This window comes from Danio rerio, chromosome 4, assembly GCF_049306965.1.
Source record: "Danio rerio strain Tuebingen ecotype United States chromosome 4, GRCz12tu, whole genome shotgun sequence".
NCBI classification, from domain to species: domain Eukaryota; kingdom Metazoa; phylum Chordata; class Actinopteri; order Cypriniformes; family Danionidae; genus Danio; species Danio rerio.
The window spans coordinates 58,710,001-58,731,416 of record NC_133179.1 but is presented as its reverse complement, the minus strand read 5'-3'; the positions used below and the strand labels follow the sequence as shown (position 1 = coordinate 58,731,416).

The 21,416-nt window shown below is 50.8% G+C and overlaps 1 protein-coding gene and 121 non-coding genes across 122 annotated transcripts in view; all 122 read right to left on the bottom strand.

Moving 5' to 3' along the window:
- LOC100537530 (uncharacterized) overlaps nucleotides 1-21,416 on the bottom strand; it is an 858,077-nt gene that overhangs the window by 486,984 nt on the left and 349,677 nt on the right. The gene's annotated exons all lie outside the window — the stretch shown is intronic.
- LOC141382819 (5S ribosomal RNA) lies at nucleotides 58-176 on the bottom strand. Its single transcript, XR_012403759.1, has one exon. It is a non-coding gene; the product is annotated as a 5S ribosomal RNA (ribosomal RNA).
- On the bottom strand, nucleotides 235-353 carry LOC141382818 (5S ribosomal RNA). Its single transcript, XR_012403758.1, has one exon. It is a non-coding gene; the product is annotated as a 5S ribosomal RNA (ribosomal RNA).
- On the bottom strand, nucleotides 412-530 carry LOC141382817 (5S ribosomal RNA). The gene has a single exon (XR_012403757.1). It is a non-coding gene; the product is annotated as a 5S ribosomal RNA (ribosomal RNA).
- On the bottom strand, nucleotides 589-707 carry LOC141382816 (5S ribosomal RNA). The gene has a single exon (XR_012403756.1). It is a non-coding gene; the product is annotated as a 5S ribosomal RNA (ribosomal RNA).
- Nucleotides 766-884, bottom strand: LOC141383379 (5S ribosomal RNA). The gene has a single exon (XR_012404396.1). It is a non-coding gene; the product is annotated as a 5S ribosomal RNA (ribosomal RNA).
- Nucleotides 943-1,061, bottom strand: LOC141383680 (5S ribosomal RNA). Its single transcript, XR_012404711.1, has one exon. It is a non-coding gene; the product is annotated as a 5S ribosomal RNA (ribosomal RNA).
- Nucleotides 1,120-1,238, bottom strand: LOC141382815 (5S ribosomal RNA). The gene has a single exon (XR_012403755.1). It is a non-coding gene; the product is annotated as a 5S ribosomal RNA (ribosomal RNA).
- Nucleotides 1,297-1,415, bottom strand: LOC141382814 (5S ribosomal RNA). Its single transcript, XR_012403754.1, has one exon. It is a non-coding gene; the product is annotated as a 5S ribosomal RNA (ribosomal RNA).
- Nucleotides 1,474-1,592, bottom strand: LOC141383671 (5S ribosomal RNA). The gene has a single exon (XR_012404702.1). It is a non-coding gene; the product is annotated as a 5S ribosomal RNA (ribosomal RNA).
- On the bottom strand, nucleotides 1,651-1,769 carry LOC141382529 (5S ribosomal RNA). The gene has a single exon (XR_012403464.1). It is a non-coding gene; the product is annotated as a 5S ribosomal RNA (ribosomal RNA).
- On the bottom strand, nucleotides 1,828-1,946 carry LOC141383667 (5S ribosomal RNA). Its single transcript, XR_012404698.1, has one exon. It is a non-coding gene; the product is annotated as a 5S ribosomal RNA (ribosomal RNA).
- On the bottom strand, nucleotides 2,005-2,123 carry LOC141383041 (5S ribosomal RNA). Its single transcript, XR_012404006.1, has one exon. It is a non-coding gene; the product is annotated as a 5S ribosomal RNA (ribosomal RNA).
- Nucleotides 2,182-2,300, bottom strand: LOC141383522 (5S ribosomal RNA). The gene has a single exon (XR_012404543.1). It is a non-coding gene; the product is annotated as a 5S ribosomal RNA (ribosomal RNA).
- Nucleotides 2,359-2,477, bottom strand: LOC141382813 (5S ribosomal RNA). Its single transcript, XR_012403753.1, has one exon. It is a non-coding gene; the product is annotated as a 5S ribosomal RNA (ribosomal RNA).
- LOC141382812 (5S ribosomal RNA) lies at nucleotides 2,536-2,654 on the bottom strand. Its single transcript, XR_012403752.1, has one exon. It is a non-coding gene; the product is annotated as a 5S ribosomal RNA (ribosomal RNA).
- On the bottom strand, nucleotides 2,713-2,831 carry LOC141382811 (5S ribosomal RNA). Its single transcript, XR_012403751.1, has one exon. It is a non-coding gene; the product is annotated as a 5S ribosomal RNA (ribosomal RNA).
- LOC141382810 (5S ribosomal RNA) lies at nucleotides 2,890-3,008 on the bottom strand. The gene has a single exon (XR_012403750.1). It is a non-coding gene; the product is annotated as a 5S ribosomal RNA (ribosomal RNA).
- LOC141382809 (5S ribosomal RNA) lies at nucleotides 3,067-3,185 on the bottom strand. The gene has a single exon (XR_012403749.1). It is a non-coding gene; the product is annotated as a 5S ribosomal RNA (ribosomal RNA).
- Nucleotides 3,244-3,362, bottom strand: LOC141382808 (5S ribosomal RNA). Its single transcript, XR_012403748.1, has one exon. It is a non-coding gene; the product is annotated as a 5S ribosomal RNA (ribosomal RNA).
- LOC141382807 (5S ribosomal RNA) lies at nucleotides 3,421-3,539 on the bottom strand. The gene has a single exon (XR_012403747.1). It is a non-coding gene; the product is annotated as a 5S ribosomal RNA (ribosomal RNA).
- LOC141382806 (5S ribosomal RNA) lies at nucleotides 3,598-3,716 on the bottom strand. The gene has a single exon (XR_012403746.1). It is a non-coding gene; the product is annotated as a 5S ribosomal RNA (ribosomal RNA).
- On the bottom strand, nucleotides 3,775-3,893 carry LOC141382805 (5S ribosomal RNA). The gene has a single exon (XR_012403745.1). It is a non-coding gene; the product is annotated as a 5S ribosomal RNA (ribosomal RNA).
- On the bottom strand, nucleotides 3,952-4,070 carry LOC141383128 (5S ribosomal RNA). The gene has a single exon (XR_012404098.1). It is a non-coding gene; the product is annotated as a 5S ribosomal RNA (ribosomal RNA).
- Nucleotides 4,129-4,247, bottom strand: LOC141382804 (5S ribosomal RNA). The gene has a single exon (XR_012403744.1). It is a non-coding gene; the product is annotated as a 5S ribosomal RNA (ribosomal RNA).
- Nucleotides 4,306-4,424, bottom strand: LOC141383724 (5S ribosomal RNA). The gene has a single exon (XR_012404758.1). It is a non-coding gene; the product is annotated as a 5S ribosomal RNA (ribosomal RNA).
- LOC141382803 (5S ribosomal RNA) lies at nucleotides 4,483-4,601 on the bottom strand. Its single transcript, XR_012403743.1, has one exon. It is a non-coding gene; the product is annotated as a 5S ribosomal RNA (ribosomal RNA).
- LOC141383099 (5S ribosomal RNA) lies at nucleotides 4,660-4,778 on the bottom strand. The gene has a single exon (XR_012404065.1). It is a non-coding gene; the product is annotated as a 5S ribosomal RNA (ribosomal RNA).
- LOC141383312 (5S ribosomal RNA) lies at nucleotides 4,837-4,955 on the bottom strand. The gene has a single exon (XR_012404324.1). It is a non-coding gene; the product is annotated as a 5S ribosomal RNA (ribosomal RNA).
- LOC141383098 (5S ribosomal RNA) lies at nucleotides 5,014-5,132 on the bottom strand. The gene has a single exon (XR_012404064.1). It is a non-coding gene; the product is annotated as a 5S ribosomal RNA (ribosomal RNA).
- LOC141383504 (5S ribosomal RNA) lies at nucleotides 5,191-5,309 on the bottom strand. The gene has a single exon (XR_012404525.1). It is a non-coding gene; the product is annotated as a 5S ribosomal RNA (ribosomal RNA).
- Nucleotides 5,368-5,486, bottom strand: LOC141382802 (5S ribosomal RNA). Its single transcript, XR_012403742.1, has one exon. It is a non-coding gene; the product is annotated as a 5S ribosomal RNA (ribosomal RNA).
- Nucleotides 5,545-5,663, bottom strand: LOC141382801 (5S ribosomal RNA). The gene has a single exon (XR_012403741.1). It is a non-coding gene; the product is annotated as a 5S ribosomal RNA (ribosomal RNA).
- Nucleotides 5,722-5,840, bottom strand: LOC141383297 (5S ribosomal RNA). Its single transcript, XR_012404309.1, has one exon. It is a non-coding gene; the product is annotated as a 5S ribosomal RNA (ribosomal RNA).
- Nucleotides 5,899-6,017, bottom strand: LOC141382800 (5S ribosomal RNA). Its single transcript, XR_012403740.1, has one exon. It is a non-coding gene; the product is annotated as a 5S ribosomal RNA (ribosomal RNA).
- On the bottom strand, nucleotides 6,076-6,194 carry LOC141382799 (5S ribosomal RNA). Its single transcript, XR_012403739.1, has one exon. It is a non-coding gene; the product is annotated as a 5S ribosomal RNA (ribosomal RNA).
- LOC141382798 (5S ribosomal RNA) lies at nucleotides 6,253-6,371 on the bottom strand. Its single transcript, XR_012403738.1, has one exon. It is a non-coding gene; the product is annotated as a 5S ribosomal RNA (ribosomal RNA).
- LOC141383334 (5S ribosomal RNA) lies at nucleotides 6,430-6,548 on the bottom strand. The gene has a single exon (XR_012404348.1). It is a non-coding gene; the product is annotated as a 5S ribosomal RNA (ribosomal RNA).
- Nucleotides 6,607-6,725, bottom strand: LOC141383030 (5S ribosomal RNA). Its single transcript, XR_012403995.1, has one exon. It is a non-coding gene; the product is annotated as a 5S ribosomal RNA (ribosomal RNA).
- LOC141382797 (5S ribosomal RNA) lies at nucleotides 6,784-6,902 on the bottom strand. The gene has a single exon (XR_012403737.1). It is a non-coding gene; the product is annotated as a 5S ribosomal RNA (ribosomal RNA).
- LOC141383039 (5S ribosomal RNA) lies at nucleotides 6,961-7,079 on the bottom strand. The gene has a single exon (XR_012404004.1). It is a non-coding gene; the product is annotated as a 5S ribosomal RNA (ribosomal RNA).
- On the bottom strand, nucleotides 7,138-7,256 carry LOC141383454 (5S ribosomal RNA). Its single transcript, XR_012404472.1, has one exon. It is a non-coding gene; the product is annotated as a 5S ribosomal RNA (ribosomal RNA).
- On the bottom strand, nucleotides 7,315-7,433 carry LOC141383505 (5S ribosomal RNA). The gene has a single exon (XR_012404526.1). It is a non-coding gene; the product is annotated as a 5S ribosomal RNA (ribosomal RNA).
- Nucleotides 7,492-7,610, bottom strand: LOC141383038 (5S ribosomal RNA). Its single transcript, XR_012404003.1, has one exon. It is a non-coding gene; the product is annotated as a 5S ribosomal RNA (ribosomal RNA).
- Nucleotides 7,669-7,787, bottom strand: LOC141383037 (5S ribosomal RNA). The gene has a single exon (XR_012404002.1). It is a non-coding gene; the product is annotated as a 5S ribosomal RNA (ribosomal RNA).
- LOC141383380 (5S ribosomal RNA) lies at nucleotides 7,846-7,964 on the bottom strand. Its single transcript, XR_012404397.1, has one exon. It is a non-coding gene; the product is annotated as a 5S ribosomal RNA (ribosomal RNA).
- LOC141383342 (5S ribosomal RNA) lies at nucleotides 8,023-8,141 on the bottom strand. Its single transcript, XR_012404356.1, has one exon. It is a non-coding gene; the product is annotated as a 5S ribosomal RNA (ribosomal RNA).
- On the bottom strand, nucleotides 8,200-8,318 carry LOC141382796 (5S ribosomal RNA). The gene has a single exon (XR_012403736.1). It is a non-coding gene; the product is annotated as a 5S ribosomal RNA (ribosomal RNA).
- On the bottom strand, nucleotides 8,377-8,495 carry LOC141382795 (5S ribosomal RNA). The gene has a single exon (XR_012403735.1). It is a non-coding gene; the product is annotated as a 5S ribosomal RNA (ribosomal RNA).
- On the bottom strand, nucleotides 8,554-8,672 carry LOC141382794 (5S ribosomal RNA). The gene has a single exon (XR_012403734.1). It is a non-coding gene; the product is annotated as a 5S ribosomal RNA (ribosomal RNA).
- LOC141382793 (5S ribosomal RNA) lies at nucleotides 8,731-8,849 on the bottom strand. The gene has a single exon (XR_012403733.1). It is a non-coding gene; the product is annotated as a 5S ribosomal RNA (ribosomal RNA).
- On the bottom strand, nucleotides 8,908-9,026 carry LOC141383679 (5S ribosomal RNA). Its single transcript, XR_012404710.1, has one exon. It is a non-coding gene; the product is annotated as a 5S ribosomal RNA (ribosomal RNA).
- Nucleotides 9,085-9,203, bottom strand: LOC141382792 (5S ribosomal RNA). The gene has a single exon (XR_012403732.1). It is a non-coding gene; the product is annotated as a 5S ribosomal RNA (ribosomal RNA).
- LOC141382791 (5S ribosomal RNA) lies at nucleotides 9,262-9,380 on the bottom strand. Its single transcript, XR_012403731.1, has one exon. It is a non-coding gene; the product is annotated as a 5S ribosomal RNA (ribosomal RNA).
- LOC141383397 (5S ribosomal RNA) lies at nucleotides 9,439-9,557 on the bottom strand. The gene has a single exon (XR_012404414.1). It is a non-coding gene; the product is annotated as a 5S ribosomal RNA (ribosomal RNA).
- LOC141382790 (5S ribosomal RNA) lies at nucleotides 9,616-9,734 on the bottom strand. The gene has a single exon (XR_012403730.1). It is a non-coding gene; the product is annotated as a 5S ribosomal RNA (ribosomal RNA).
- On the bottom strand, nucleotides 9,793-9,911 carry LOC141382789 (5S ribosomal RNA). Its single transcript, XR_012403729.1, has one exon. It is a non-coding gene; the product is annotated as a 5S ribosomal RNA (ribosomal RNA).
- Nucleotides 9,970-10,088, bottom strand: LOC141382827 (5S ribosomal RNA). The gene has a single exon (XR_012403767.1). It is a non-coding gene; the product is annotated as a 5S ribosomal RNA (ribosomal RNA).
- On the bottom strand, nucleotides 10,147-10,265 carry LOC141382788 (5S ribosomal RNA). The gene has a single exon (XR_012403728.1). It is a non-coding gene; the product is annotated as a 5S ribosomal RNA (ribosomal RNA).
- Nucleotides 10,324-10,442, bottom strand: LOC141382787 (5S ribosomal RNA). Its single transcript, XR_012403727.1, has one exon. It is a non-coding gene; the product is annotated as a 5S ribosomal RNA (ribosomal RNA).
- On the bottom strand, nucleotides 10,501-10,619 carry LOC141382786 (5S ribosomal RNA). The gene has a single exon (XR_012403726.1). It is a non-coding gene; the product is annotated as a 5S ribosomal RNA (ribosomal RNA).
- On the bottom strand, nucleotides 10,678-10,796 carry LOC141383097 (5S ribosomal RNA). The gene has a single exon (XR_012404063.1). It is a non-coding gene; the product is annotated as a 5S ribosomal RNA (ribosomal RNA).
- Nucleotides 10,855-10,973, bottom strand: LOC141383783 (5S ribosomal RNA). Its single transcript, XR_012404821.1, has one exon. It is a non-coding gene; the product is annotated as a 5S ribosomal RNA (ribosomal RNA).
- Nucleotides 11,032-11,150, bottom strand: LOC141383096 (5S ribosomal RNA). Its single transcript, XR_012404062.1, has one exon. It is a non-coding gene; the product is annotated as a 5S ribosomal RNA (ribosomal RNA).
- LOC141382785 (5S ribosomal RNA) lies at nucleotides 11,209-11,327 on the bottom strand. Its single transcript, XR_012403725.1, has one exon. It is a non-coding gene; the product is annotated as a 5S ribosomal RNA (ribosomal RNA).
- Nucleotides 11,386-11,504, bottom strand: LOC141383291 (5S ribosomal RNA). Its single transcript, XR_012404301.1, has one exon. It is a non-coding gene; the product is annotated as a 5S ribosomal RNA (ribosomal RNA).
- Nucleotides 11,563-11,681, bottom strand: LOC141382784 (5S ribosomal RNA). Its single transcript, XR_012403724.1, has one exon. It is a non-coding gene; the product is annotated as a 5S ribosomal RNA (ribosomal RNA).
- Nucleotides 11,740-11,858, bottom strand: LOC141382783 (5S ribosomal RNA). The gene has a single exon (XR_012403723.1). It is a non-coding gene; the product is annotated as a 5S ribosomal RNA (ribosomal RNA).
- LOC141382782 (5S ribosomal RNA) lies at nucleotides 11,917-12,035 on the bottom strand. The gene has a single exon (XR_012403722.1). It is a non-coding gene; the product is annotated as a 5S ribosomal RNA (ribosomal RNA).
- Nucleotides 12,094-12,212, bottom strand: LOC141382781 (5S ribosomal RNA). The gene has a single exon (XR_012403721.1). It is a non-coding gene; the product is annotated as a 5S ribosomal RNA (ribosomal RNA).
- On the bottom strand, nucleotides 12,271-12,389 carry LOC141382780 (5S ribosomal RNA). The gene has a single exon (XR_012403720.1). It is a non-coding gene; the product is annotated as a 5S ribosomal RNA (ribosomal RNA).
- Nucleotides 12,448-12,566, bottom strand: LOC141383393 (5S ribosomal RNA). The gene has a single exon (XR_012404410.1). It is a non-coding gene; the product is annotated as a 5S ribosomal RNA (ribosomal RNA).
- On the bottom strand, nucleotides 12,625-12,743 carry LOC141382779 (5S ribosomal RNA). The gene has a single exon (XR_012403719.1). It is a non-coding gene; the product is annotated as a 5S ribosomal RNA (ribosomal RNA).
- LOC141382778 (5S ribosomal RNA) lies at nucleotides 12,802-12,920 on the bottom strand. The gene has a single exon (XR_012403718.1). It is a non-coding gene; the product is annotated as a 5S ribosomal RNA (ribosomal RNA).
- Nucleotides 12,979-13,097, bottom strand: LOC141383095 (5S ribosomal RNA). The gene has a single exon (XR_012404061.1). It is a non-coding gene; the product is annotated as a 5S ribosomal RNA (ribosomal RNA).
- LOC141382777 (5S ribosomal RNA) lies at nucleotides 13,156-13,274 on the bottom strand. Its single transcript, XR_012403717.1, has one exon. It is a non-coding gene; the product is annotated as a 5S ribosomal RNA (ribosomal RNA).
- Nucleotides 13,333-13,451, bottom strand: LOC141383094 (5S ribosomal RNA). The gene has a single exon (XR_012404060.1). It is a non-coding gene; the product is annotated as a 5S ribosomal RNA (ribosomal RNA).
- Nucleotides 13,510-13,628, bottom strand: LOC141383124 (5S ribosomal RNA). Its single transcript, XR_012404093.1, has one exon. It is a non-coding gene; the product is annotated as a 5S ribosomal RNA (ribosomal RNA).
- Nucleotides 13,687-13,805, bottom strand: LOC141383093 (5S ribosomal RNA). Its single transcript, XR_012404059.1, has one exon. It is a non-coding gene; the product is annotated as a 5S ribosomal RNA (ribosomal RNA).
- LOC141383092 (5S ribosomal RNA) lies at nucleotides 13,864-13,982 on the bottom strand. The gene has a single exon (XR_012404058.1). It is a non-coding gene; the product is annotated as a 5S ribosomal RNA (ribosomal RNA).
- On the bottom strand, nucleotides 14,041-14,159 carry LOC141382776 (5S ribosomal RNA). Its single transcript, XR_012403716.1, has one exon. It is a non-coding gene; the product is annotated as a 5S ribosomal RNA (ribosomal RNA).
- LOC141383346 (5S ribosomal RNA) lies at nucleotides 14,218-14,336 on the bottom strand. Its single transcript, XR_012404360.1, has one exon. It is a non-coding gene; the product is annotated as a 5S ribosomal RNA (ribosomal RNA).
- On the bottom strand, nucleotides 14,395-14,513 carry LOC141383091 (5S ribosomal RNA). Its single transcript, XR_012404057.1, has one exon. It is a non-coding gene; the product is annotated as a 5S ribosomal RNA (ribosomal RNA).
- LOC141383089 (5S ribosomal RNA) lies at nucleotides 14,572-14,690 on the bottom strand. The gene has a single exon (XR_012404055.1). It is a non-coding gene; the product is annotated as a 5S ribosomal RNA (ribosomal RNA).
- On the bottom strand, nucleotides 14,749-14,867 carry LOC141383145 (5S ribosomal RNA). Its single transcript, XR_012404119.1, has one exon. It is a non-coding gene; the product is annotated as a 5S ribosomal RNA (ribosomal RNA).
- LOC141382775 (5S ribosomal RNA) lies at nucleotides 14,926-15,044 on the bottom strand. The gene has a single exon (XR_012403715.1). It is a non-coding gene; the product is annotated as a 5S ribosomal RNA (ribosomal RNA).
- Nucleotides 15,103-15,221, bottom strand: LOC141382774 (5S ribosomal RNA). Its single transcript, XR_012403714.1, has one exon. It is a non-coding gene; the product is annotated as a 5S ribosomal RNA (ribosomal RNA).
- Nucleotides 15,280-15,398, bottom strand: LOC141383401 (5S ribosomal RNA). Its single transcript, XR_012404418.1, has one exon. It is a non-coding gene; the product is annotated as a 5S ribosomal RNA (ribosomal RNA).
- LOC141382773 (5S ribosomal RNA) lies at nucleotides 15,457-15,575 on the bottom strand. Its single transcript, XR_012403713.1, has one exon. It is a non-coding gene; the product is annotated as a 5S ribosomal RNA (ribosomal RNA).
- Nucleotides 15,634-15,752, bottom strand: LOC141382772 (5S ribosomal RNA). Its single transcript, XR_012403712.1, has one exon. It is a non-coding gene; the product is annotated as a 5S ribosomal RNA (ribosomal RNA).
- On the bottom strand, nucleotides 15,811-15,929 carry LOC141383453 (5S ribosomal RNA). Its single transcript, XR_012404471.1, has one exon. It is a non-coding gene; the product is annotated as a 5S ribosomal RNA (ribosomal RNA).
- Nucleotides 15,988-16,106, bottom strand: LOC141383411 (5S ribosomal RNA). Its single transcript, XR_012404428.1, has one exon. It is a non-coding gene; the product is annotated as a 5S ribosomal RNA (ribosomal RNA).
- Nucleotides 16,165-16,283, bottom strand: LOC141383390 (5S ribosomal RNA). Its single transcript, XR_012404407.1, has one exon. It is a non-coding gene; the product is annotated as a 5S ribosomal RNA (ribosomal RNA).
- LOC137492758 (5S ribosomal RNA) lies at nucleotides 16,342-16,460 on the bottom strand. The gene has a single exon (XR_011012731.2). It is a non-coding gene; the product is annotated as a 5S ribosomal RNA (ribosomal RNA).
- LOC137493531 (5S ribosomal RNA) lies at nucleotides 16,519-16,637 on the bottom strand. The gene has a single exon (XR_011013503.2). It is a non-coding gene; the product is annotated as a 5S ribosomal RNA (ribosomal RNA).
- On the bottom strand, nucleotides 16,696-16,814 carry LOC137492759 (5S ribosomal RNA). The gene has a single exon (XR_011012732.2). It is a non-coding gene; the product is annotated as a 5S ribosomal RNA (ribosomal RNA).
- LOC137495041 (5S ribosomal RNA) lies at nucleotides 16,873-16,991 on the bottom strand. Its single transcript, XR_011014985.1, has one exon. It is a non-coding gene; the product is annotated as a 5S ribosomal RNA (ribosomal RNA).
- LOC137492760 (5S ribosomal RNA) lies at nucleotides 17,050-17,168 on the bottom strand. The gene has a single exon (XR_011012733.2). It is a non-coding gene; the product is annotated as a 5S ribosomal RNA (ribosomal RNA).
- On the bottom strand, nucleotides 17,227-17,344 carry LOC137492762 (5S ribosomal RNA). Its single transcript, XR_011012735.2, has one exon. It is a non-coding gene; the product is annotated as a 5S ribosomal RNA (ribosomal RNA).
- On the bottom strand, nucleotides 17,403-17,521 carry LOC137492763 (5S ribosomal RNA). The gene has a single exon (XR_011012736.2). It is a non-coding gene; the product is annotated as a 5S ribosomal RNA (ribosomal RNA).
- Nucleotides 17,580-17,698, bottom strand: LOC137495052 (5S ribosomal RNA). The gene has a single exon (XR_011014996.2). It is a non-coding gene; the product is annotated as a 5S ribosomal RNA (ribosomal RNA).
- LOC137495063 (5S ribosomal RNA) lies at nucleotides 17,757-17,875 on the bottom strand. The gene has a single exon (XR_011015007.1). It is a non-coding gene; the product is annotated as a 5S ribosomal RNA (ribosomal RNA).
- On the bottom strand, nucleotides 17,934-18,052 carry LOC137493956 (5S ribosomal RNA). Its single transcript, XR_011013931.2, has one exon. It is a non-coding gene; the product is annotated as a 5S ribosomal RNA (ribosomal RNA).
- Nucleotides 18,111-18,229, bottom strand: LOC137495075 (5S ribosomal RNA). Its single transcript, XR_011015020.2, has one exon. It is a non-coding gene; the product is annotated as a 5S ribosomal RNA (ribosomal RNA).
- On the bottom strand, nucleotides 18,288-18,406 carry LOC141382771 (5S ribosomal RNA). The gene has a single exon (XR_012403711.1). It is a non-coding gene; the product is annotated as a 5S ribosomal RNA (ribosomal RNA).
- On the bottom strand, nucleotides 18,465-18,583 carry LOC141382770 (5S ribosomal RNA). Its single transcript, XR_012403710.1, has one exon. It is a non-coding gene; the product is annotated as a 5S ribosomal RNA (ribosomal RNA).
- On the bottom strand, nucleotides 18,642-18,760 carry LOC141383333 (5S ribosomal RNA). Its single transcript, XR_012404347.1, has one exon. It is a non-coding gene; the product is annotated as a 5S ribosomal RNA (ribosomal RNA).
- On the bottom strand, nucleotides 18,819-18,937 carry LOC141382769 (5S ribosomal RNA). The gene has a single exon (XR_012403709.1). It is a non-coding gene; the product is annotated as a 5S ribosomal RNA (ribosomal RNA).
- LOC141382768 (5S ribosomal RNA) lies at nucleotides 18,996-19,114 on the bottom strand. The gene has a single exon (XR_012403708.1). It is a non-coding gene; the product is annotated as a 5S ribosomal RNA (ribosomal RNA).
- LOC141382767 (5S ribosomal RNA) lies at nucleotides 19,173-19,291 on the bottom strand. Its single transcript, XR_012403707.1, has one exon. It is a non-coding gene; the product is annotated as a 5S ribosomal RNA (ribosomal RNA).
- On the bottom strand, nucleotides 19,350-19,468 carry LOC141382766 (5S ribosomal RNA). The gene has a single exon (XR_012403706.1). It is a non-coding gene; the product is annotated as a 5S ribosomal RNA (ribosomal RNA).
- Nucleotides 19,527-19,645, bottom strand: LOC141382765 (5S ribosomal RNA). The gene has a single exon (XR_012403705.1). It is a non-coding gene; the product is annotated as a 5S ribosomal RNA (ribosomal RNA).
- LOC141383765 (5S ribosomal RNA) lies at nucleotides 19,704-19,823 on the bottom strand. Its single transcript, XR_012404801.1, has one exon. It is a non-coding gene; the product is annotated as a 5S ribosomal RNA (ribosomal RNA).
- LOC141382764 (5S ribosomal RNA) lies at nucleotides 19,882-20,000 on the bottom strand. Its single transcript, XR_012403704.1, has one exon. It is a non-coding gene; the product is annotated as a 5S ribosomal RNA (ribosomal RNA).
- On the bottom strand, nucleotides 20,059-20,177 carry LOC141382763 (5S ribosomal RNA). The gene has a single exon (XR_012403703.1). It is a non-coding gene; the product is annotated as a 5S ribosomal RNA (ribosomal RNA).
- Nucleotides 20,236-20,354, bottom strand: LOC141382762 (5S ribosomal RNA). The gene has a single exon (XR_012403702.1). It is a non-coding gene; the product is annotated as a 5S ribosomal RNA (ribosomal RNA).
- On the bottom strand, nucleotides 20,413-20,531 carry LOC141383088 (5S ribosomal RNA). Its single transcript, XR_012404054.1, has one exon. It is a non-coding gene; the product is annotated as a 5S ribosomal RNA (ribosomal RNA).
- On the bottom strand, nucleotides 20,590-20,709 carry LOC141383761 (5S ribosomal RNA). Its single transcript, XR_012404797.1, has one exon. It is a non-coding gene; the product is annotated as a 5S ribosomal RNA (ribosomal RNA).
- Nucleotides 20,768-20,886, bottom strand: LOC141382761 (5S ribosomal RNA). Its single transcript, XR_012403701.1, has one exon. It is a non-coding gene; the product is annotated as a 5S ribosomal RNA (ribosomal RNA).
- On the bottom strand, nucleotides 20,945-21,063 carry LOC141383532 (5S ribosomal RNA). Its single transcript, XR_012404553.1, has one exon. It is a non-coding gene; the product is annotated as a 5S ribosomal RNA (ribosomal RNA).
- LOC141382760 (5S ribosomal RNA) lies at nucleotides 21,122-21,240 on the bottom strand. The gene has a single exon (XR_012403700.1). It is a non-coding gene; the product is annotated as a 5S ribosomal RNA (ribosomal RNA).
- The window catches only part of LOC137495148 (5S ribosomal RNA), a 119-nt gene continuing 1 nt past the window's right edge, over nucleotides 21,299-21,416 (bottom strand). Inside the window, exon 1 of the ribosomal RNA XR_011015065.1 lies at nucleotides 21,299-21,416. This exon is cut by the window's right edge and continues 1 nt beyond it. This is a non-coding gene — a ribosomal RNA (5S ribosomal RNA).

The following is a 21,416-nucleotide window of genomic DNA, read 5'->3' as shown; positions in this document are numbered from 1 at the left end:
AAAGAGGATGTCAAGCGTTGGCTATTTAAATCAGCTGCCAAATGAAGCACTTCGAAAAGCTTACAGCACCTGGTATTCCCAGGCGGTCTCCCATCCAAGTACTAACCAGGCCCGACCCTGCTTTACTTCCGAGTTCAGATGAGATCGGGCATTTCCAGGGTGGTATGGCCGTAAGCGAAAGAGGATGTCAAGCGTTGGCTATTTAAATCAGCTGCCAAATGAAGCACTTCGAAAAGCTTACAGCACCTGGTATTCCCAGGCGGTCTCCCATCCAAGTACTAACCAGGCCCGACCCTGCTTTACTTCCGAGTTCAGATGAGATCGGGCATTTCCAGGGTGGTATGGCCGTAAGCGAAAGAGGATGTCAAGCGTTGGCTATTTAAATCAGCTGCCAAATGAAGCACTTCGAAAAGCTTACAGCACCTGGTATTCCCAGGCGGTCTCCCATCCAAGTACTAACCAGGCCCGACCCTGCTTTACTTCCGAGTTCAGATGAGATCGGGCATTTCCAGGGTGGTATGGCCGTAAGCGAAAGAGGATGTCAAGCGTTGGCTATTTAAATCAGCTGCCAAATGAAGCACTTCGAAAAGCTTACAGCACCTGGTATTCCCAGGCGGTCTCCCATCCAAGTACTAACCAGGCCCGACCCTGCTTTACTTCCGAGTTCAGATGAGATCGGGCATTTCCAGGGTGGTATGGCCGTAAGCGAAAGAGGATGTCAAGCGTTGGCTATTTAAATCAGCTGCCAAATGAAGCACTTCGAAAAGCTTACAGCACCTGGTATTCCCAGGCGGTCTCCCATCCAAGTACTAACYAGGCCCGACCCTGCTTTACTTCCGAGTTCAGATGAGATCGGGCATTTCCAGGGTGGTATGGCCGTAAGCGAAAGAGGATGTCAAGCGTTGGCTATTTAAATCAGCTGCCAAATGAAGCACTTCGAAAAGCTTACAGCACCTGGTATTCCCAGGCGGTCTCCCATCCAAGTACTAACCAGGSYCGACCCTGCTTTACTTCCGAGTTCAGATGAGATCGGGCATTTCCAGGGTGGTATGGCCGTAAGCGAAAGAGGATGTCAAGCGTTGGCTATTTAAATCAGCTGCCAAATGAAGCACTTCGAAAAGCTTACAGCACCTGGTATTCCCAGGCGGTCTCCCATCCAAGTACTAACCAGGCCCGACCCTGCTTTACTTCCGAGTTCAGATGAGATCGGGCATTTCCAGGGTGGTATGGCCGTAAGCGAAAGAGGATGTCAAGCGTTGGCTATTTAAATCAGCTGCCAAATGAAGCACTTCGAAAAGCTTACAGCACCTGGTATTCCCAGGCGGTCTCCCATCCAAGTACTAACCAGGCCCGACCCTGCTTTACTTCCGAGTTCAGATGAGATCGGGCATTTCCAGGGTGGTATGGCCGTAAGCGAAAGAGGATGTCAAGCGTTGGCTATTTAAATCAGCTGCCAAATGAAGCACTTCGAAAAGCTTACAGCACCTGGTATTTCCAGGCGGTCTCCCATCCAAGTACTAACCGGGCCCGACCCTGCTTTACTTCCGAGTTCAGATGAGATCGGGCATTTCCAGGGTGGTATGGCCGTAAGCGAAAGAGGATGTCAAGCGTTGGCTATTTAAATCAGCTGCCAAATGAAGCACTTCGAAAAGCTTACAGCACCTGGTATTCCCAGGCGGTCTCCCATCCAAGTACTAACCAGGCCCRACCCTGCTTTACTTCCGAGTTCAGATGAGATCGGGCATTTCCAGGGTGGTATGGCCGTAAGCGAAAGAGGATGTCAAGCGTTGGCTATTTAAATCAGCTGCCAAATGAAGCACTTCGAAAAGCTTACAGCACCTGGTATTCCCAGGCGGTCTCCCATCCAAGTACTAACCAGGCCCRACCCTGCTTTACTTCCGAGTTCAGATGAGATCGGGCATTTCCAGGGTGGTATGGGCGTAAGCGAAAGAGGATGTCAAGCGTTGGCTATTTAAATCAGCTGCCAAATGAAGCACTTCGAAAAGCTTACAGCACCTGGTATTCCCAGGCGGTCTCCCATCCAAGTACTAACCRGGCCCGACCCTGCTTTACTTCCGAGTTCAGATGAGATCGGGCATTTCCAGGGTGGTATGGCCGTAAGCGAAAGAGGATGTCAAGCGTTGGCTATTTAAATCAGCTGCCAAATGAAGCACTTCGAAAAGCTTACAKCACCTGGTATTCCCAGGCGGTCTCCCATCCAAGTACTAACCGGGCCCGACCCTGCTTTACTTCCGAGTTCAGATGAGATCGGGCATTTCCAGGGTGGTATGGCCGTAAGCGAAAGAGRATGTCAAGCGTTGGCTATTTAAATCAGCTGCCAAATGAAGCACTTCGAAAAGCTTACAGCACCTGGTATTCCCAGGCGGTCTCCCATCCAAGTACTAACCAGGCCCGACCCTGCTTTACTTCCGAGTTCAGATGAGATCGGGCATTTCCAGGGTGGTATGGCCGTAAGCGAAAGAGGATGTCAAGCGTTGGCTATTTAAATCAGCTGCCAAATGAAGCACTTCGAAAAGCTTACAGCACCTGGTATTCCCAGGCGGTCTCCCATCCAAGTACTAACCAGGCCCGACCCTGCTTTACTTCCGAGTTCAGATGAGATCGGGCATTTCCAGGGTGGTATGGCCGTAAGCGAAAGAGGATGTCAAGCGTTGGCTATTTAAATCAGCTGCCAAATGAAGCACTTCGAAAAGCTTACAGCACCTGGTATTCCCAGGCGGTCTCCCATCCAAGTACTAACCAGGCCCGACCCTGCTTTACTTCCGAGTTCAGATGAGATCGGGCATTTCCAGGGTGGTATGGCCGTAAGCGAAAGAGGATGTCAAGCGTTGGCTATTTAAATCAGCTGCCAAATGAAGCACTTCGAAAAGCTTACAGCACCTGGTATTCCCAGGCGGTCTCCCATCCAAGTACTAACCAGGCCCGACCCTGCTTTACTTCCGAGTTCAGATGAGATCGGGCATTTCCAGGGTGGTATGGCCGTAAGCGAAAGAGGATGTCAAGCGTTGGCTATTTAAATCAGCTGCCAAATGAAGCACTTCGAAAAGCTTACAGCACCTGGTATTCCCAGGCGGTCTCCCATCCAAGTACTAACCAGGCCCGACCCTGCTTTACTTCCGAGTTCAGATGAGATCGGGCATTTCCAGGGTGGTATGGCCGTAAGCGAAAGAGGATGTCAAGCGTTGGCTATTTAAATCAGCTGCCAAATGAAGCACTTCGAAAAGCTTACAGCACCTGGTATTCCCAGGCGGTCTCCCATCCAAGTACTAACCAGGCCCGACCCTGCTTTACTTCCGAGTTCAGATGAGATCGGGCATTTCCAGGGTGGTATGGCCGTAAGCGAAAGAGGATGTCAAGCGTTGGCTATTTAAATCAGCTGCCAAATGAAGCACTTCGAAAAGCTTACAGCACCTGGTATTCCCAGGCGGTCTCCCATCCAAGTACTAACCAGGCCCGACCCTGCTTTACTTCCGAGTTCAGATGAGATCGGGCATTTCCAGGGTGGTATGGCCGTAAGCGAAAGAGGATGTCAAGCGTTGGCTATTTAAATCAGCTGCCAAATGAAGCACTTCGAAAAGCTTACAGCACCTGGTATTCCCAGGCGGTCTCCCATCCAAGTACTAACCAGGCCCGACCCTGCTTTACTTCCGAGTTCAGATGAGATCGGGCATTTCCAGGGTGGTATGGCCGTAAGCGAAAGAGGATGTCAAGCGTTGGCTATTTAAATCAGCTGCCAAATGAAGCACTTCGAAAAGCTTACAGCACCTGGTATTCCCAGGCGGTCTCCCATCCAAGTACTAACCAGGCCCGACCCTGCTTTACTTCCGAGTTCAGATGAGATCGGGCATTTCCAGGGTGGTATGGCCGTAAGCGAAAGAGGATGTCAAGCGTTGGCTATTTAAATCAGCTGCCAAATGAAGCACTTCGAAAAGCTTACAGCACCTGGTATTCCCAGGCGGTCTCCCATCCAAGTACTAACCAGGCCCGACCCTGCTTTACTTCCGAGTTCAGATGAGATCGGGCATTTCCAGGGTGGTATGGCCRTAAGCGAAAGAGGATGTCAAGCGTTGGCTATTTAAATCAGCTGCCAAATGAAGCACTTCGAAAAGCTTACAGCACCTGGTATTCCCAGGCGGTCTCCCATCCAAGTACTAACCAGGCCCGACCCTGCTTTACTTCCGAGTTCAGATGAGATCGGGCATTTCCAGGGTGGTATGGCCGTAAGCGAAAGAGGATGTCAAGCGTTGGCTATTTAAATCAGCTGCCAAATGAAGCACTTCGAAAAGCTTACAGCACCTGGTATTCCCAGGCGGTCTCCCATCCAAGTACTAACCGGGCYCGACCCTGCTTTACTTCCGAGTTCAGATGAGATCGKGCATTTCCAGGGTGGTATGGCCGTAAGCGAAAGAGGATGTCAAGCGTTGGCTATTTAAATCAGCTGCCAAATGAAGCACTTCGAAAAGCTTACAGCACCTGGTATTCCCAGGCGGTCTCCCATCCAAGTACTAACCAGGCCCGACCCTGCTTTACTTCCGAGTTCAGATGAGATCGGGCATTTCCAGGGTGGTATGGCCGTAAGCGAAAGAGGATGTCAAKCGTTGGCTATTTAAATCAGCTGCCAAATGAAGCACTTCGAAAAGCTTACAGCACCTGGTATTCCCAGGCGGTCTCCCATCCAAGTACTAACCGGGCCCGACCCTGCTTTACTTCCGAGTTCAGATGAGATCGGGCATTTCCAGGGTGGTATGGCCGTAAGCGAAAGAGGATGTCAAGCGTTGGCTATTTAAATCAGCTGCCAAATGAAGCACTTCGAAAAGCWTACAGCACCTGGTATTCCCAGGCGGTCTCCCATCCAAGTACTAACCAGGCCCGACCCTGCTTTACTTCCGAGTTCAGATGAGATCGGGCATTTCCAGGGTGGTATGGCCGTAAGCGAAAGAGGATGTCAAGCGTTGGCTATTTAAATCAGCTGCCAAATGAAGCACTTCGAAAAGCTTACAGCACCTGGTATTCCCAGGCGGTCTCCCATCCAAGTACTAACCGGGCCCGACCCTGCTTTACTTCCGAGTTCAGATGAGATCGGGCATTTCCAGGGTGGTATGGCCGTAAGCGAAAGAGRATGTCAAGCGTTGGCTATTTAAATCAGCTGCCAAATGAAGCACTTCGAAAAGCTTACAGCACCTGGTATTCCCAGGCGGTCTCCCATCCAAGTACTAACCAGGCCCGACCCTGCTTTACTTCCGAGTTCAGATGAGATYGGGCATTTCCAGGGTGGTATGGCCGTAAGCGAAAGAGGATGTCAAGCGTTGGCTATTTAAATCAGCTGCCAAATGAAGCACTTCGAAAAGCTTACAGCACCTGGTATTCCCAGGCGGTCTCCCATCCAAGTACTAACCAGGCCCGACCCTGCTTTACTTCCGAGTTCAGATGAGATCGGGCATTTCCAGGGTGGTATGGCCGTAAGCGAAAGAGGATGTCAAGCGTTGGCTATTTAAATCAGCTGCCAAATGAAGCACTTCGAAAAGCTTACAGCACCTGGTATTCCCAGGCGGTCTCCCATCCAAGTACTAACCAGGCCCGACCCTGCTTTACTTCCGAGTTCAGATGAGATCGGGCATTTCCAGGGTGGTATGGCCGTAAGCGAAAGAGGATGTCAAGCGTTGGCTATTTAAATCAGCTGCCAAATGAAGCACTTCGAAAAGCTTACAGCACCTGGTATTCCCAGGCGGTCTCCCATCCAAGTACTAACCRGGCCCGACCCTGCTTTACTTCCGAGTTCAGATGAGATCGGGCATTTCCARGGTGGTATGGCCGTAAGCGAAAGAGGATGTCAAGCGTTGGCTATTTAAATCAGCTGCCAAATGAAGCACTTCGAAAAGCTTACAGCACCTGGTATTCCCAGGCGGTCTCCCATCCAAGTACTAACCAGGCCCGACCCTGCTTTACTTCCGAGTTCAGATGAGATCGGGCATTTCCAGGGTGGTATGGCCGTAAGCGAAAGAGGATGTCAAGCGTTGGCTATTTAAATCAGCTGCCAAATGAAGCACTTCGAAAAGCTTACAGCACCTGGTATTCCCAGGCGGTCTCCCATCCAAGTACTAACCAGGCCCGACCCTGCTTTACTTCCGAGTTCAGATGAGATCGGGCATTTCCAGGGTGGTATGGCCGTAAGCGAAAGAGGATGTCAAGCGTTGGCTATTTAAATCAGCTGCCAAATGAAGCACTTCGAAAAGCTTACAGCACCTGGTATTCCCAGGCGGTCTCCCATCCAAGTACTAACCAGGCCCGACCCTGCTTTACTTCCGAGTTCAGATGAGATCGGGCATTTCCAGGGTGGTATGGCCGTAAGCGAAAGAGGATGTCAAGCGTTGGCTATTTAAATCAGCTGCCAAATGAAGCACTTCGAAAAGCTTACAGCACCTGGTATTCCCAGGCRGTCTCCCATCCAAGTACTAACCAGGCCCGACCCTGCTTTACTTCCGAGTTCAGATGAGATCGGGCATTTCCAGGGTGGTATGGCCGTAAGCGAAAGAGGATGTCAAGCGTTGGCTATTTAAATCAGCTGCCAAATGAAGCACTTCGAAAAGCTTACAGCACCTGGTATTCCCAGGCGGTCTCCCATCCAAGTACTAACCAGGCCCGACCCTGCTTTACTTCCGAGTTCAGATGAGATCGGGCATTTCCAGGGTGGTATGGCYGTAAGCGAAAGWGGATGTCAAGCGTTGGCTATTTAAATCAGCTGCCAAATGAAGCACTTCGAAAAGCTTACAGCACCTGGTATTCCCAGGCGGTCTCCCATCCAAGTACTAACCAGGCCCGACCCTGCTTTACTTCCGAGTTCAGATGAGATCGGGCATTTCCAGGGTGGTATGGCCGTAAGCGAAAGAGGATGTCAAGCGTTGGCTATTTAAATCAGCTGCCAAATGAAGCACTTCGAAAAGCTTACAGCACCTGGTATTCCCAGGCGGTCTCCCATCCAAGTACTAACCRGGCCCGACCCTGCTTTACTTCCGAGTTCAGATGAGATCGGGCATTTCCAGGGTGGTATGGCCGTAAGCGAAAGAGRATGTCAAGCGTTGGCTATTTAAATCAGCTGCCAAATGAAGCACTTCGAAAAGCTTACAGCACCTGGTATTCCCAGGCGGTCTCCCATCCAAGTACTAACCAGGCCCGACCCTGCTTTACTTCCGAGTTYAGATGAGATCGGGCATTTCCAGGGTGGTATGGCCGTAAGCGAAAGAGGATGTCAAGCGTTGGCTATTTAAATCAGCTGCCAAATGAAGCACTTCGAAAAGCTTACAGCACCTGGTATTCCCAGGCGGTCTCCCAYCCAAGTACTAACCAGGCCCGACCCTGCTTTACTTCMGAGTTCAGATGAGATCGGGCATTTCCAGGGTGGTATGGCCGTAAGCGAAAGAGGATGTCAAGCGTTGGCTATTTAAATCAGCTGCCAAATGAAGCACTTCGAAAAGCTTACAGCACCTGGTATTCCCAGGCGGTCTCCCATCCAAGTACTAACCRGGCCCGACCCTGCTTTACTTCCGAGTTCAGATGAGATCGGGCATTTCCAGGGTGGTATGGCCGTAAGCGAAAGAGGATGTCAAGCGTTGGCTATTTAAATCAGCTGCCAAATGAAGCACTTCGAAAAGCTTACAGCACCTGGTATTCCCAGGCGGTCTCCCATCCAAGTACTAACCRGGCCCGACCCTGCTTTACTTCCGAGTTCAGATGAGATCGGGCATTTCCAGGGTGGTATGGCCGTAAGCGAAAGAGGATGTCAAGCGTTGGCTATTTAAATCAGCTGCCAAATGAAGCACTTCGAAAAGCTTACAGCACCTGGTATTCCCAGGCGGTCTCCCATCCAAGTACTAACCRGRCCCGACCCTGCTTTACTTCCGAGTTCAGATGAGATCGGGCATTTCCAGGGTGGTATGGCCGTAAGCGAAAGAGGATGTCAAGCGTTGGCTATTTAAATCAGCTGCCAAATGAAGCACTTCGAAAAGCTTACAGCACCTGGTATTCCCAGGCGGTCTCCCATCCAAGTACTAACCAGGCCCGACCCTGCTTTACTTCCRAGTTCAGATGAGATCGGGCATTTCCAGGGTGGTATGGCCGTAAGCGAAAGAGGATGTCAAGCGTTGGCTATTTAAATCAGCTGCCAAATGAAGCACTTCGAAAAGCTTACAGCACCTGGTATTCCCAGGCGGTCTCCCATCCAAGTACTAACCAGGCCCGACCCTGCTTTACTTCCGAGTTCAGATGAGATCGGGCATTTCCAGGGTGGTATGGCCGTAAGCGAAAGAGGATGTCAAGCGTTGGCTATTTAAATCAGCTGCCAAATGAAGCACTTCGAAAAGCTTACAGCACCTGGTATTCCCAGGCGGTCTCCCATCCAAGTACTAACCAGGCCCGACCCTGCTTTACTTCCGAGTTCAGATGAGATCGGGCATTTCCAGGGTGGTATGGCCGTAAGCGAAAGAGGATGTCAAGCGTTGGCTATTTAAATCAGCTGCCAAATGAAGCACTTCGAAAAGCTTACAGCACCTGGTATTCCCAGGCGGTCTCCCATCCAAGTACTAACCAGGCCCGACCCTGCTTTACTTCCGAGTTCAGATGAGATCGGGCATTTCCAGGGTGGTATGGCCGTAAGCGAAAGAGGATGTCAAGCGTTGGCTATTTAAATCAGCTGCCAAATGAAGCACTTCGAAAAGCTTACAGCACCTGGTATTCCCAGGCGGTCTCCCATCCAAGTACTAACCAGGCCCGACCCTGCTTTACTTCCGAGTTCAGATGAGATCGGGCATTTCCAGGGTGGTATGGCCGTAAGCGAAAGAGGATGTCAAGCGTTGGCTATTTAAATCAGCTGCCAAATGAAGCACTTCGAAAAGCTTACAGCACCTGGTATTCCCAGGCGGTCTCCCATCCAAGTACTAACCAGGSYCGACCCTGCTTTACTTCCGAGTTCAGATGAGATCGGGCATTTCCAGGGTGGTATGGCCGTAAGCGAAAGAGGATGTCAAGCGTTGGCTATTTAAATCAGCTGCCAAATGAAGCACTTCGAAAAGCTTACAGCACCTGGTATTCCCAGGCGGTCTCCCATCCAAGTACTAACCAGGCCCGACCCTGCTTTACTTCCGAGTTCAGATGAGATCGGGCATTTCCAGGGTGGTATGGCCGTAAGCGAAAGAGGATGTCAAGCGTTGGCTATTTAAATCAGCTGCCAAATGAAGCACTTCGAAAAGCTTACAGCACCTGGTATTCCCAGGCGGTCTCCCATCCAAGTACTAACCAGGCCCGACCCTGCTTTACTTCCGAGTTCAGATGAGATCGGGCATTTCCAGGGTGGTATGGCCGTAAGCGAAAGAGGATGTCAAGCGTTGGCTATTTAAATCAGCTGCCAAATGAAGCACTTCGAAAAGCTTACAGCACCTGGTATTCCCAGGCGGTCTCCCATCCAAGTACTAACCAGGCCCGACCCTGCTTTACTTCYGAGTTCAGATGAGATCGGGCATTTCCAGGGTGGTATGGCCGTAAGCGAAAGAGGATGTCAAGCGTTGGCTATTTAAATCAGCTGCCAAATGAAGCACTTCGAAAAGCTTACAGCACCTGGTATTCCCAGGCGGTCTCCCATCCAAGTACTAACCAGGCCCGACCCTGCTTTACTTCCGAGTTCAGATGAGATCGGGCATTTCCAGGGTGGTATGGCCGTAAGCGAAAGAGGATGTCAAGCGTTGGCTATTTAAATCAGCTGCCAAATGAAGCACTTCGAAAAGCTTACAGCACCTGGTATTCCCAGGCGGTCTCCCATCCAAGTACTAACCAGGCCCGACCCTGCTTTACTTCCGAGTTCAGATGAGATCGGGCATTTCCAGGGTGGTATGGCCGTAAGCGAAAGAGGATGTCAAGCGTTGGCTATTTAAATCAGCTGCCAAATGAAGCACTTCGAAAAGCTTACAGCACCTGGTATTCCCAGGCGGTCTCCCATCCAAGTACTAMCCAGGCCCGACCCTGCTTTACTTCCGAGTTCAGATGAGATCGGGCATTTCCAGGGTGGTATGGCCGTAAGCGAAAGAGGATGTCAAGCGTTGGCTATTTAAATCAGCTGCCAAATGAAGCACTTCGAAAAGCTTACAGCACCTGGTATTCCCAGGCGGTCTCCCATCCAAGTACTAACCAGGCCCGACCCTGCTTTACTTCCGAGTTCAGATGAGATCGGGCATTTCCAGGGTGGTATGGCCGTAAGCGAAAGAGGATGTCAAGCGTTGGCTATTTAAATCAGCTGCCAAATGAAGCACTTCGAAAAGCTTACAGCACCTGGTATTCCCAGGCGGTCTCCCATCCAAGTACTAACCAGGCCCGACCCTGCTTTACTTCCGAGTTCAGATGAGATCGGGCATTTCCAGGGTGGTATGGCCGTAAGCGAAAGAGGATGTCAAGCGTTGGCTATTTAAATCAGCTGCCAAATGAAGCACTTCGAAAAGCTTACAGCACCTGGTATTCCCAGGCGGTCTCCCATCCAAGTACTAACCAGGCCCGACCCTGCTTTACTTCCGAGTTCAGATGAGATCGGGCATTTCCAGGGTGGTATGGCCGTAAGCGAAAGAGGATGTCAAGCGTTGGCTATTTAAATCAGCTGCCAAATGAAGCACTTCGAAAAGCTTACAGCACCTGGTATTCCCAGGCGGTCTCCCATCCAAGTACTAACCGGGCCCGACCCTGCTTTACTTCCGAGTTCAGATGAGATCGGGCATTTCCAGGGTGGTATGGCCGTAAGCGAAAGAGGATGTCAAGCGTTGGCTATTTAAATCAGCTGCCAAATGAAGCACTTCGAAAAGCTTACAGCACCTGGTATTCCCAGGCGGTGTCCCATCCAAGTACTAACCAGGCCCGACCCTGCTTTACTTCCGAGTTCAGATGAGATCGGGCATTTCCAGGGTGGTATGGCCKWAAGCGAAAGAGGATGTCAAGCGTTGGCTATTTAAATCAGCTGCCAAATGAAGCACTTCGAAAAGCTTACAGCACCTGGTATTCCCAGGCGGTCTCCCATCCAAGTACTAACCGGGCCCGACCCTGCTTTACTTCCGAGTTCAGATGAGATCGGGCATTTCCAGGGTGGTATGGCCGTAAGCGAAAGAGGATGTCAAGCGTTGGCTATTTAAATCAGCTGCCAAATGAAGCACTTCGAAAAGCTTACAGCACCTGGTATTCCCAGGCGGTCTCCCATCCAAGTACTAACCAGGCCCGACCCTGCTTTACTTCCGAGTTCAGATGAGATCGGGCATTTCCAGGGTGGTATGGCCGTAAGCGAAAGAGGATGTCAAGCGTTGGCTATTTAAATCAGCTGCCAAATGAAGCACTTCGAAAAGCTTACAGCACCTGGTATTCCCAGGCGGTCTCCCATCCAAGTACTAACCAGGCCCGACCCTGCTTTACTTCCGAGTTCAGATGAGATCGRGCATTTCCAGGGTGGTATGGCCGTAAGCGAAAGAGGATGTCAAGCGTTGGCTATTTAAATCAGCTGCCAAATGAAGCACTTCGAAAAGCTTACAGCACCTGGTATTCCCAGGCGGTCTCCCATCCAAGTACTAACCAGGCCCGACCCTGCTTTACTTCCGAGTTCAGATGAGATCGGGCATTTCCAGGGTGGTATGGCCGTAAGCGAAAGAGGATGTCAAGCGTTGGCTATTTAAATCAGCTGCCAAATGAAGCACTTCGAAAAGCTTACAGCACCTGGTATTCCCAGGCGGTCTCCCATCCAAGTACTAACCAGGCCCGACCCTGCTTTACTTCCGAGTTCAGATGAGATCGGGCATTTCCAGGGTGGTATGGCCGTAAGCGAAAGAGGATGTCAAGCGTTGGCTATTTAAATCAGCTGCCAAATGAAGCACTTCGAAAAGCTTACAGCACCTGGTATTCCCAGGCGGTCTCCCATCCAAGTACTAACCAGGCCCGACCCTGCTTTACTTCCGAGTTCAGATGAGATCGGGCATTTCCAGGGTGGTATGGCCGTAAGCGAAAGAGGATGTCAAGCGTTGGCTATTTAAATCAGCTGCCAAATGAAGCACTTCGAAAAGCTTACAGCACCTGGTATTCCCAGGCGGTCTCCCATCCAAGTACTAACCAGGCCCGACCCTGCTTTACTTCCGAGTTCAGATGAGATCGGGCATTTCCAGGGTGGTATGGCCGTAAGCGAAAGAGGATGTCAAGCGTTGGCTATTTAAATCAGCTGCCAAATGAAGCACTTCGAAAAGCTTACAGCACCTGGTATTCCCAGGCGGTCTCCCATCCAAGTACTAACCAGGCCCGACCCTGCTTTACTTCCGAGTTCAGATGAGATCGGGCATTTCCAGGGTGGTATGGCCGTAAGCGAAAGAGGATGTCAAGCGTTGGCTATTTAAATCAGCTGCCAAATGAAGCACTTCGAAAAGCTTACAGCACCTGGTATTCCCAGGCGGTCTCCCATCCAAGTACTAACCAGGCCCGACCCTGCTTTACTTCCGAGTTCAGATGAGATCGKGCATTTCCAGGGTGGTATGGCCGTAAGCGAAAGAGGATGTCAAGCGTTGGCTATTTAAATCAGCTGCCAAATGAAGCACTTCGAAAAGCTTACAGCACCTGGTATTCCCAGGCGGTCTCCCATCCAAGTACTAACCAGGCCCGACCCTGCTTTACTTCCGAGTTCAGATGAGATCGGGCATTTCCAGGGTGGTATGGCCGTAAGCGAAAGAGGATGTCAAGCGTTGGCTATTTAAATCAGCTGCCAAATGAAGCACTTCGAAAAGCTTACAGCACCTGGTATTCCCAGGCGGTCTCCCATCCAAGTACTAACCAGGCCCGACCCTGCTTTACTTCCGAGTTCAGATGAGATCGGGCATTTCCAGGGTGGTATGGCCGTAAGCGAAAGAGGATGTCAAGCGTTGGCTATTTAAATCAGCTGCCAAATGAAGCACTTCGAAAAGCTTACAGCACCTGGTATTCCCAGGCGGTCTCCCATCCAAGTACTAACCGGGCCCGACCCTGCTTTACTTCCGAGTTCAGATGAGATCGGGCATTTCCAGGGTGGTATGGCCGTAAGCGAAAGAGGATGTCAAGCGTTGGCTATTTAAATCAGCTGCCAAATGAAGCACTTCGAAAAGCTTACAGCACCTGGTATTCCCAGGCGGTCTCCCATCCAAGTACTAACCAGGCCCGACCCTGCTTTACTTCCGAGTTCAGATGAGATCGGGCATTTCCAGGGTGGTATGGCCGTAAGCGAAAGAGGATGTCAAGCGTTGGCTATTTAAATCAGCTGCCAAATGAAGCACTTCGAAAAGCTTACAGCACCTGGTATTCCCAGGCGGTCTCCCATCCAAGTACTAACCGGGCCCGACCCTGCTTTACTTCCGAGTTCAGATGAGATCGGGCATTTCCAGGGTGGTATGGCCGTAAGCGAAAGAGGATGTCAAGCGTTGGCTATTTAAATCAGCTGCCAAATGAAGCACTTCGAAAAGCTTACAGCACCTGGTATTCCCAGGCGGTCTCCCATCCAAGTACTAACCAGGCCCGACCCTGCTTTACTTCCGAGTTCAGATGAGATCGGGCATTTSCAGGGTGGTATGGCCGTAAGCGAAAGAGGATGTCAAGCGTTGGCTATTTAAATCAGCTGCCAAATGAAGCACTTCGAAAAGCTTACAGCACCTGGTATTCCCAGGCGGTCTCCCATCCAAGTACTAACCGGGCCCGACCCTGCTTTACTTCCGAGTTCAGATGAGATCGGGCATTTCCAGGGTGGTATGGCCGTAAGCGAAAGAGGATGTCAAGCGTTGGCTATTTAAATCAGCTGCCAAATGAAGCACTTCGAAAAGCTTACAGCACCTGGTATTCCCAGGCGGTCTCCCATCCAAGTACTAACCGGGCCCGACCCTGCTTTACTTCCGAGTTCAGATGAGATCGGGCATTTCCAGGGTGGTATGGCCGTAAGCGAAAGAGGATGTCAAGCGTTGGCTATTTAAATCAGCTGCCAAATGAAGCACTTCGAAAAGCTTACAGCACCTGGTATTCCCAGGCGGTCTCCCATCCAAGTACTAACCAGGCCCGACCCTGCTTTACTTCCGAGTTCAGATGAGATCGGGCATTTCCAGGGTGGTATGGCCGTAAGCGAAAGAGGATGTCAAGCGTTGGCTATTTAAATCAGCTGCCAAATGAAGCACTTCGAAAARCTTACAGCACCTGGTATTCCCAGGCGGTCTCCCATCCAAGTACTAACCGGGCCCGACCCTGCTTTACTTCCGAGTTCAGATGAGATCGGGCATTTCCAGGGTGGTATGGCCGTAAGCRAAAGAGGATGTCAAGCGTTGGCTATTTAAATCAGCTGCCAAATGAAGCACTTCGAAAAGCTTACAGCACCTGGTATTCCCAGGCGGTCTCCCATCCAAGTACTAACCGGGCCCGACCCTGCTTTACTTCCGAGTTCAGATGAGATCGGGCATTTCCAGGGTGGTATGGCCGTAAGCGAAAGAGGATGTCAAGCGTTGGCTATTTAAATCAGCTGCCAAATGAAGCACTTCGAAAAGCTTACAGCACCTGGTATTCCCAGGCGGTCTCCCATCCAAGTACTAACCGGGCCCGACCCTGCTTTACTTCCGAGTTCAGATGAGATCGGGCATTTCCAGGGTGGTATGGCCGTAAGCGAAAGAGGATGTCAAGCGTTGGCTATTTAAATCAGCTGCCAAATGAAGCACTTCGAAAARCTTACAGCACCTGGTATTCCCAGGCGGTCTCCCATCCAAGTACTAACCAGGCCCGACCCTGCTTTACTTCCGAGTTCAGATGAGATCGGGCATTTCCAGGGTGGTATGGCCGTAAGCGAAAGAGGATGTCAAGCGTTGGCTATTTAAATCAGCTGCCAAATGAAGCACTTCGAAAAGCTTACAGCACCTGGTATTCCCAGGCGGTCTCCCATCCAAGTACTAACCAGGCCCGACCCTGCTTTACTTCCGAGTTCAGATGAGATCGGGCATTTCCAGGGTGGTATGGCCGTAAGCGAAAGAGGATGTCAAGCGTTGGCTATTTAAATCAGCTGCCAAATGAAGCACTTCGAAAAGCTTACAGCACCTGGTATTCCCAGGCGGTCTCCCATCCAAGTACTAACCAGGCCCGACCCTGCTTTACTTCCGAGTTCAGATGAGATCGGGCATTTCCAGGGTGGTATGGCCGTAAGCGAAAGAGGATGTCAAGCGTTGGCTATATAAATCAGCTGCCAAATGAAGCACTTCGAAAAGCTTACAGCACCTGGTATTCCCAGGCGGTCTCCCATCCAAGYACTAACCAGGCCCGACCCTGCTTTACTTCCGAGTTCAGATGAGATCGGGCATTTCCAGGGTGGTATGGCCGTAAGCGAAAGAGGATGTCAAGCGTTGGCTATATAAATCAGCTGCCAAATGAAGCACTTCGAAAAGCTTACAGCACCTGGTATTCCCAGGCGGTCTCCCATCCAAGTACTAACCAGGCCCGACCCTGCTTTACTTCCGAGTTCAGATGAGATCGGGCATTTCCAGGGTGGTATGGCCGTAAGCGAAAGAGGATGTCAAGCGTTGGCTATTTAAATCAGCTGCCAAATGAAGCACTTCGAAAAGCTTACAGCACCTGGTATTCCCAGGCGGTCTCCCATCCAAGTACTAACCAGGCCCGACCCTGCTTTACTTCCGAGTTCAGATGAGATCGGGCATTTCCAGGGTGGTATGGCCGTAAGCGAAAGAGGATGTCAAGCGTTGGCTATTTAAATCAGCTGCCAAATGAAGCACTTCGAAAAGCTTACAGCACCTGGTATTCCCAGGCGGTCTCCCATCCAAGTACTAACCAGGCCCGACCCTGCTTTACTTCCGAGTTYAGATGAGATCGGGCATTTCCAGGGTGGTATGGCCGTAAGCGAAAGAGGATGTCAAGCGTTGGCTATTTAAATCAGCTGCCAAATGAAGCACTTCGAAAAGCTTACAGCACCTGGTATTCCCAGGCGGTCTCCCATCCAAGTACTAACCAGGCCCGACCCTGCTTTACTTCMGAGTTCAGATGAGATCGGGCATTTCCAGGGTGGTATGGCCGTAAGCGAAAGAGGATGTCAAGCGTTGGCTATTTAAATCAGCTGCCAAATGAAGCACTTCGAAAAGCTTACAGCACCTGGTATTCCCAGGCGGTCTCCCATCCAAGTACTAACCRGGCCCGACCCTGCTTTACTTCCRAGTTCAGATGAGATCGGGCATTTCCAGGGTGGTATGGCCGTAAGCGAAAGAGGATGTCAAGCGTTGGCTATTTAAATCAGCTGCCAAATGAAGCACTTCGAAAAGCTTACAGCACCTGGTATTCCCAGGCGGTCTCCCATCCAAGTACTAACCRGGCCCGACCCTGCTTTACTTCCGAGTTCAGATGAGATCGGGCATTTCCAGGGTGGTATGGCCGTAAGCGAAAGAGGATGTCAAGCGTTGGCTATTTAAATCAGCTGCCAAATGAAGCACTTCGAAAAGCTTACAGCACCTGGTATTCCCAGGCGGTCTCCCATCCAAGTACTAACCGGACCCGACCCTGCTTTACTTCCGAGTTCAGATGAGATCGGGCATTTCCAGGGTGGTATGGCCGTAAGCGAAAGAGGATGTCAAGCGTTGGCTATTTAAATCAGCTGCCAAATGAAGCACTTCGAAAAGCTTACAGCACCTGGTATTCCCAGGCGGTCTCCCATCCAAGTACTAACCAGGCCCGACCCTGCTTTACTTCCGARTTCAGATGAGATCGGGCATTTCCAGGGTGGTATGGCCGTAAGCGAAAGAGGATGTCAAGCGTTGGCTATTTAAATCAGCTGCCAAATGAAGCACTTCGAAAAGCTTACAGCACCTGGTATTCCCAGGCGGTCTCCCATCCAAGTACTAACCAGGCCCGACCCTGCTTTACTTCCGAGTTCAGATGAGATCGGGCATTTCCAGGGTGGTATGGCCGTAAGCGAAAGAGGATGTCAAGCGTTGGCTATTTAAATCAGCTGCCAAATGAAGCACTTCGAAAAGCTTACAGCACCTGGTATTCCCAGGCGGTCTCCCATCCAAGTACTAACCAGGCCCGACCCTGCTTTACTTCCGAGTTCAGATGAGATCGGGCATTTCCAGGGTGGTATGGCCGTAAGCGAAAGAGGATGTCAAGCGTTGGCTATTTAAATCAGCTGCCAAATGAAGCACTTCGAAAAGCTTACAGCACCTGGTATTCCCAGGCGGTCTCCCATCCAAGTACTAACCAGGCCCGACCCTGCTTTACTTCCGAGTTCAGATGAGATCGGGCATTTCCAGGGTGGTATGGCGTAAGCGAAAGAGGATGTCAAGCGTTGGCTATTTAAATCAGCTGCCAAATGAAGCACTTCGAAAAGCTTACAGCACCTGGTATTCCCAGGCGGTCTCCCATCCAAGTACTAACCAGGCCCGACCCTGCTTTACTTCCGAGTTCAGATGAGATCGGGCATTTCCAGGGTGGTATGGCCGTAAGCGAAAGAGGATGTCAAGCGTTGGCTATTTAAATCAGCTGCCAAATGAAGCACTTCGAAAAGCTTACAGCACCTGGTATTCCCAGGCGGTCTCCCATCCAAGTACTAACCAGGSYCGACCCTGCTTTACTTCCGAGTTCAGATGAGATCGGGCATTTCCAGGGTGGTATGGCCGTAAGCGAAAGAGGATGTCAAGCGTTGGCTATTTAAATCAGCTGCCAAATGAAGCACTTCGAAAAGCTTACAGCACCTGGTATTCCCAGGCGGTCTCCCATCCAAGTACTAACCAGGCCCGACCCTGCTTTACTTCCGAGTTCAGATGAGATCGGGCATTTCCAGGGTGGTATGGCCGTAAGCGAAAGAGGATGTCAAGCGTTGGCTATTTAAATCAGCTGCCAAATGAAGCACTTCGAAAAGCTTACAGCACCTGGTATTCCCAGGCGGTCTCCCATCCAAGTACTAACCAGGCCCGACCCTGCTTTACTTCCGAGTTCAGATGAGATCGGGCATTTCCAGGGTGGTATGGCCGTAAGCGAAAGAGGATGTCAAGCGTTGGCTATTTAAATCAGCTGCCAAATGAAGCACTTCGAAAAGCTTACAGCACCTGGTATTCCCAGGCGGTCTCCCATCCAAGTACTAACCAGGCCCGACCCTGCTTTACTTCCGAGTTCAGATGAGATCGRGCATTTCCAGGGTGGTATGGCCGTAAGCGAAAGAGGATGTCAAGCGTTGGCTATTTAAATCAGCTGCCAAATGAAGCACTTCGAAAAGCTTACAGCACCTGGTATTCCCAGGCGGTCTCCCATCCAAGTACTAACCAGGCCCGACCCTGCTTTACTTCCGAGTTCAGATGAGATCGGGCATTTCCAGGGTGGTATGGCCGTAAGCGAAAGAGGATGTCAAGCGTTGGCTATTTAAATCAGCTGCCAAATGAAGCACTTCGAAAAGCTTACAGCACCTGGTATTCCCAGGCGGTCTCCCATCCAAGTACTAACCAGGCCCGACCCTGCTTTACTTCCGAGTTCAGATGAGATCGGGCATTTCCAGGGTGGTATGGCCGTAAGCGAAAGAGGATGTCAAGCGTTGGCTATTTAAATCAGCTGCCAAATGAAGCACTTCGAAAAGCTTACAGCACCTGGTATTCCCAGGCRGTCTCCCATCCAAGTACTAACCAGGCCCGACCCTGCTTTACTTCCGAGTTCAGATGAGATCGGGCATTTCCAGGGTGGTATGGCCGTAAGCGAAAGAGGATGTCAAGCGTTGGCTATTTAAATCAGCTGCCAAATGAAGCACTTCGAAAAGCTTACAGCACCTGGTATTCCCAGGCGGTCTCCCATCCAAGTACTAACCAGGCCCGACCCTGCTTTACTTCCGAGTTCAGATGAGATCGGGCATTTCCAGGGTGGTATGGCCGTAAGCGAAAGAGGATGTCAAGCGTTGGCTATTTAAATCAGCTGCCAAATGAAGCACTTCGAAAAGCTTACAGCACCTGGTATTCCCAGGCGGTCTCCCATCCAAGTACTAACCAGGCCCGACCCTGCTTTACTTCCGAGTTCAGATGAGATCGGGCATTTCCAGGGTGGTATGGCCGTAAGCGAAAGAGGATGTCAAGCGTTGGCTATTTAAATCAGCTGCCAAATGAAGCACTTCGAAAAGCTTACAGCACCTGGTATTCCCAGGCGGTCTCCCATCCAAGTACTAACCAGGCCCGACCCTGCTTTACTTCCGAGTTCAGATGAGATCGGGCATTTCCAGGGTGGTATGGCCGTAAGCGAAAGAGGATGTCAAGCGTTGGCTATTTAAATCAGCTGCCAAATGAAGCACTTCGAAAAGCTTACAGCACCTGGTATTCCCAGGCGGTCTCCCATCCAAGTACTAACCAGGCCCGACCCTGCTTTACTTCCGAGTTCAGATGAGATCGGGCATTTCCAGGGTGGTATGGCCGTAAGCGAAAGAGGATGTCAAGCGTTGGCTATTTAAATCAGCTGCCAAATGAAGCACTTCGAAAAGCTTACAGCACCTGGTATTCCCAGGCGGTCTCCCATCCAAGTACTAACCAGGCCCGACCCTGCTTTACTTCCGAGTTCAGATGAGATCGGGCATTTCCAGGGTGGTATGGCCGTAAGCGAAAGAGGATGTCAAGCGTTGGCTATTTAAATCAGCTGCCAAATGAAGCACTTCGAAAAGCTTACAGCACCTGGTATTCCCAGGCGGTCTCCCATCCAAGTACTAACCARGGCCCGACCCTGCTTTACTTCCGAGTTCAGATGAGATCGGGCATTTCCAGGGTGGTATGGCCGTAAGCGAAAGAGGATGTCAAGCGTTGGCTATTTAAATCAGCTGCCAAATGAAGCACTTCGAAAAGCTTACAGCACCTGGTATTCCCAGGCGGTCTCCCATCCAAGTACTAACCAGGCCCGACCCTGCTTTACTTCCGAGTTCAGATGAGATCGGGCATTTCCAGGGTGGTATGGCCGTAAGCGAAAGAGGATGTCAAGCGTTGGCTATTTAAATCAGCTGCCAAATGAAGCACTTCGAAAAGCTTACAGCACCTGGTATTCCCAGGCGGTCTCCCATCCAAGTACTAACCAGGCCCGACCCTGCTTTACTTCCGAGTTCAGATGAGATCGGGCATTTCCAGGGTGGTATGGCCGTAAGCGAAAGAGGATGTCAAGCGTTGGCTATTTAAATCAGCTGCCAAATGAAGCACTTCGAAAAGCTTACAGCACCTGGTATTCCCAGGCGGTCTCCCATCCAAGTACTAACCAGGCCCGACCCTGCTTTACTTCCGAGTTCAGATGAGATCGGGCATTTCCAGGGTGGTATGGCCGTAAGCGAAAGAGGATGTCAAGCGTTGGCTATTTAAATCAGCTGCCAAATGAAGCACTTCGAAAAGCTTACAGCACCTGGTATTCCCAGGCGGTCTCCCATCCAAGTACTAACCGGGCCCGACCCTGCTTTACTTCCGAGTTCAGATGAGATCGGGCATTTCCAGGGTGGTATGGCCGTAAGCGAAAGAGGATGTCAAGCGTTGGCTATTTAAATCAGCTGCCAAATGAAGCACTTCGAAAAGCTTACAGCACCTGGTATTCCCAGGCGGTCTCCCATCCAAGTACTAACCAGGGCCCGACCCTGCTTTACTTCCGAGTTCRGATGAGATCGGGCATTTCCARGGTGGTATGGCCGTAAGCGAAAGAGGATGTCAAGCGTTGGCTATTTAAATCAGCTGCCAAATGAAGCACTTCGAAAAGCTTACAGCACCTGGTATTCCCAGGCGGTCTCCCATCCAAGTACTAACCAGGCCCGACCCTGCTTTACTTCCGAGTTCAGATGAGATCGGGCATTTCCAGGGTGGTATGGCCGTAAGCGAAAGAGGATGTCAAGCGTTGGCTATTTAAATCAGCTGCCAAATGAAGCACTTCGAAAAGCTTACAGCACCTGGTATTCCCAGGCGGTCTTCCATCCAAGTACTAACCAGGCCCGACCCTGCTTTACTTCCGAGTTCAGATGAGATCGGGCATTTCCAGGGTGGTATGGCCGTAAGCGAAAGAGGATGTCAAGCGTTGGCTATTTAAATCAGCTGCCAAATGAAGCACTTCGAAAAGCTTACAGCACCTGGTATTCCCAGGCGGTCTCCCATCCAAGTACTAACCAGGCCCGACCCTGCTTTACTTCCGAGTTCAGATGAGATCGGGCATTTCCAGGGTGGTATGGCCGTAAGCGAAAGAGGATGTCAAGCGTTGGCTATTTAAATCAGCTGCCAAATGAAGCACTTCGAAAAGCTTACAGCACCTGGTATTCCCAGGCGGTCTCCCATCCAAGTACTAACCAGGCCCGACCCTGCTTTACTTCCGAGTTCAGATGAGATCGGGCATTTCCAGGGTGGTATGGCCGTAAG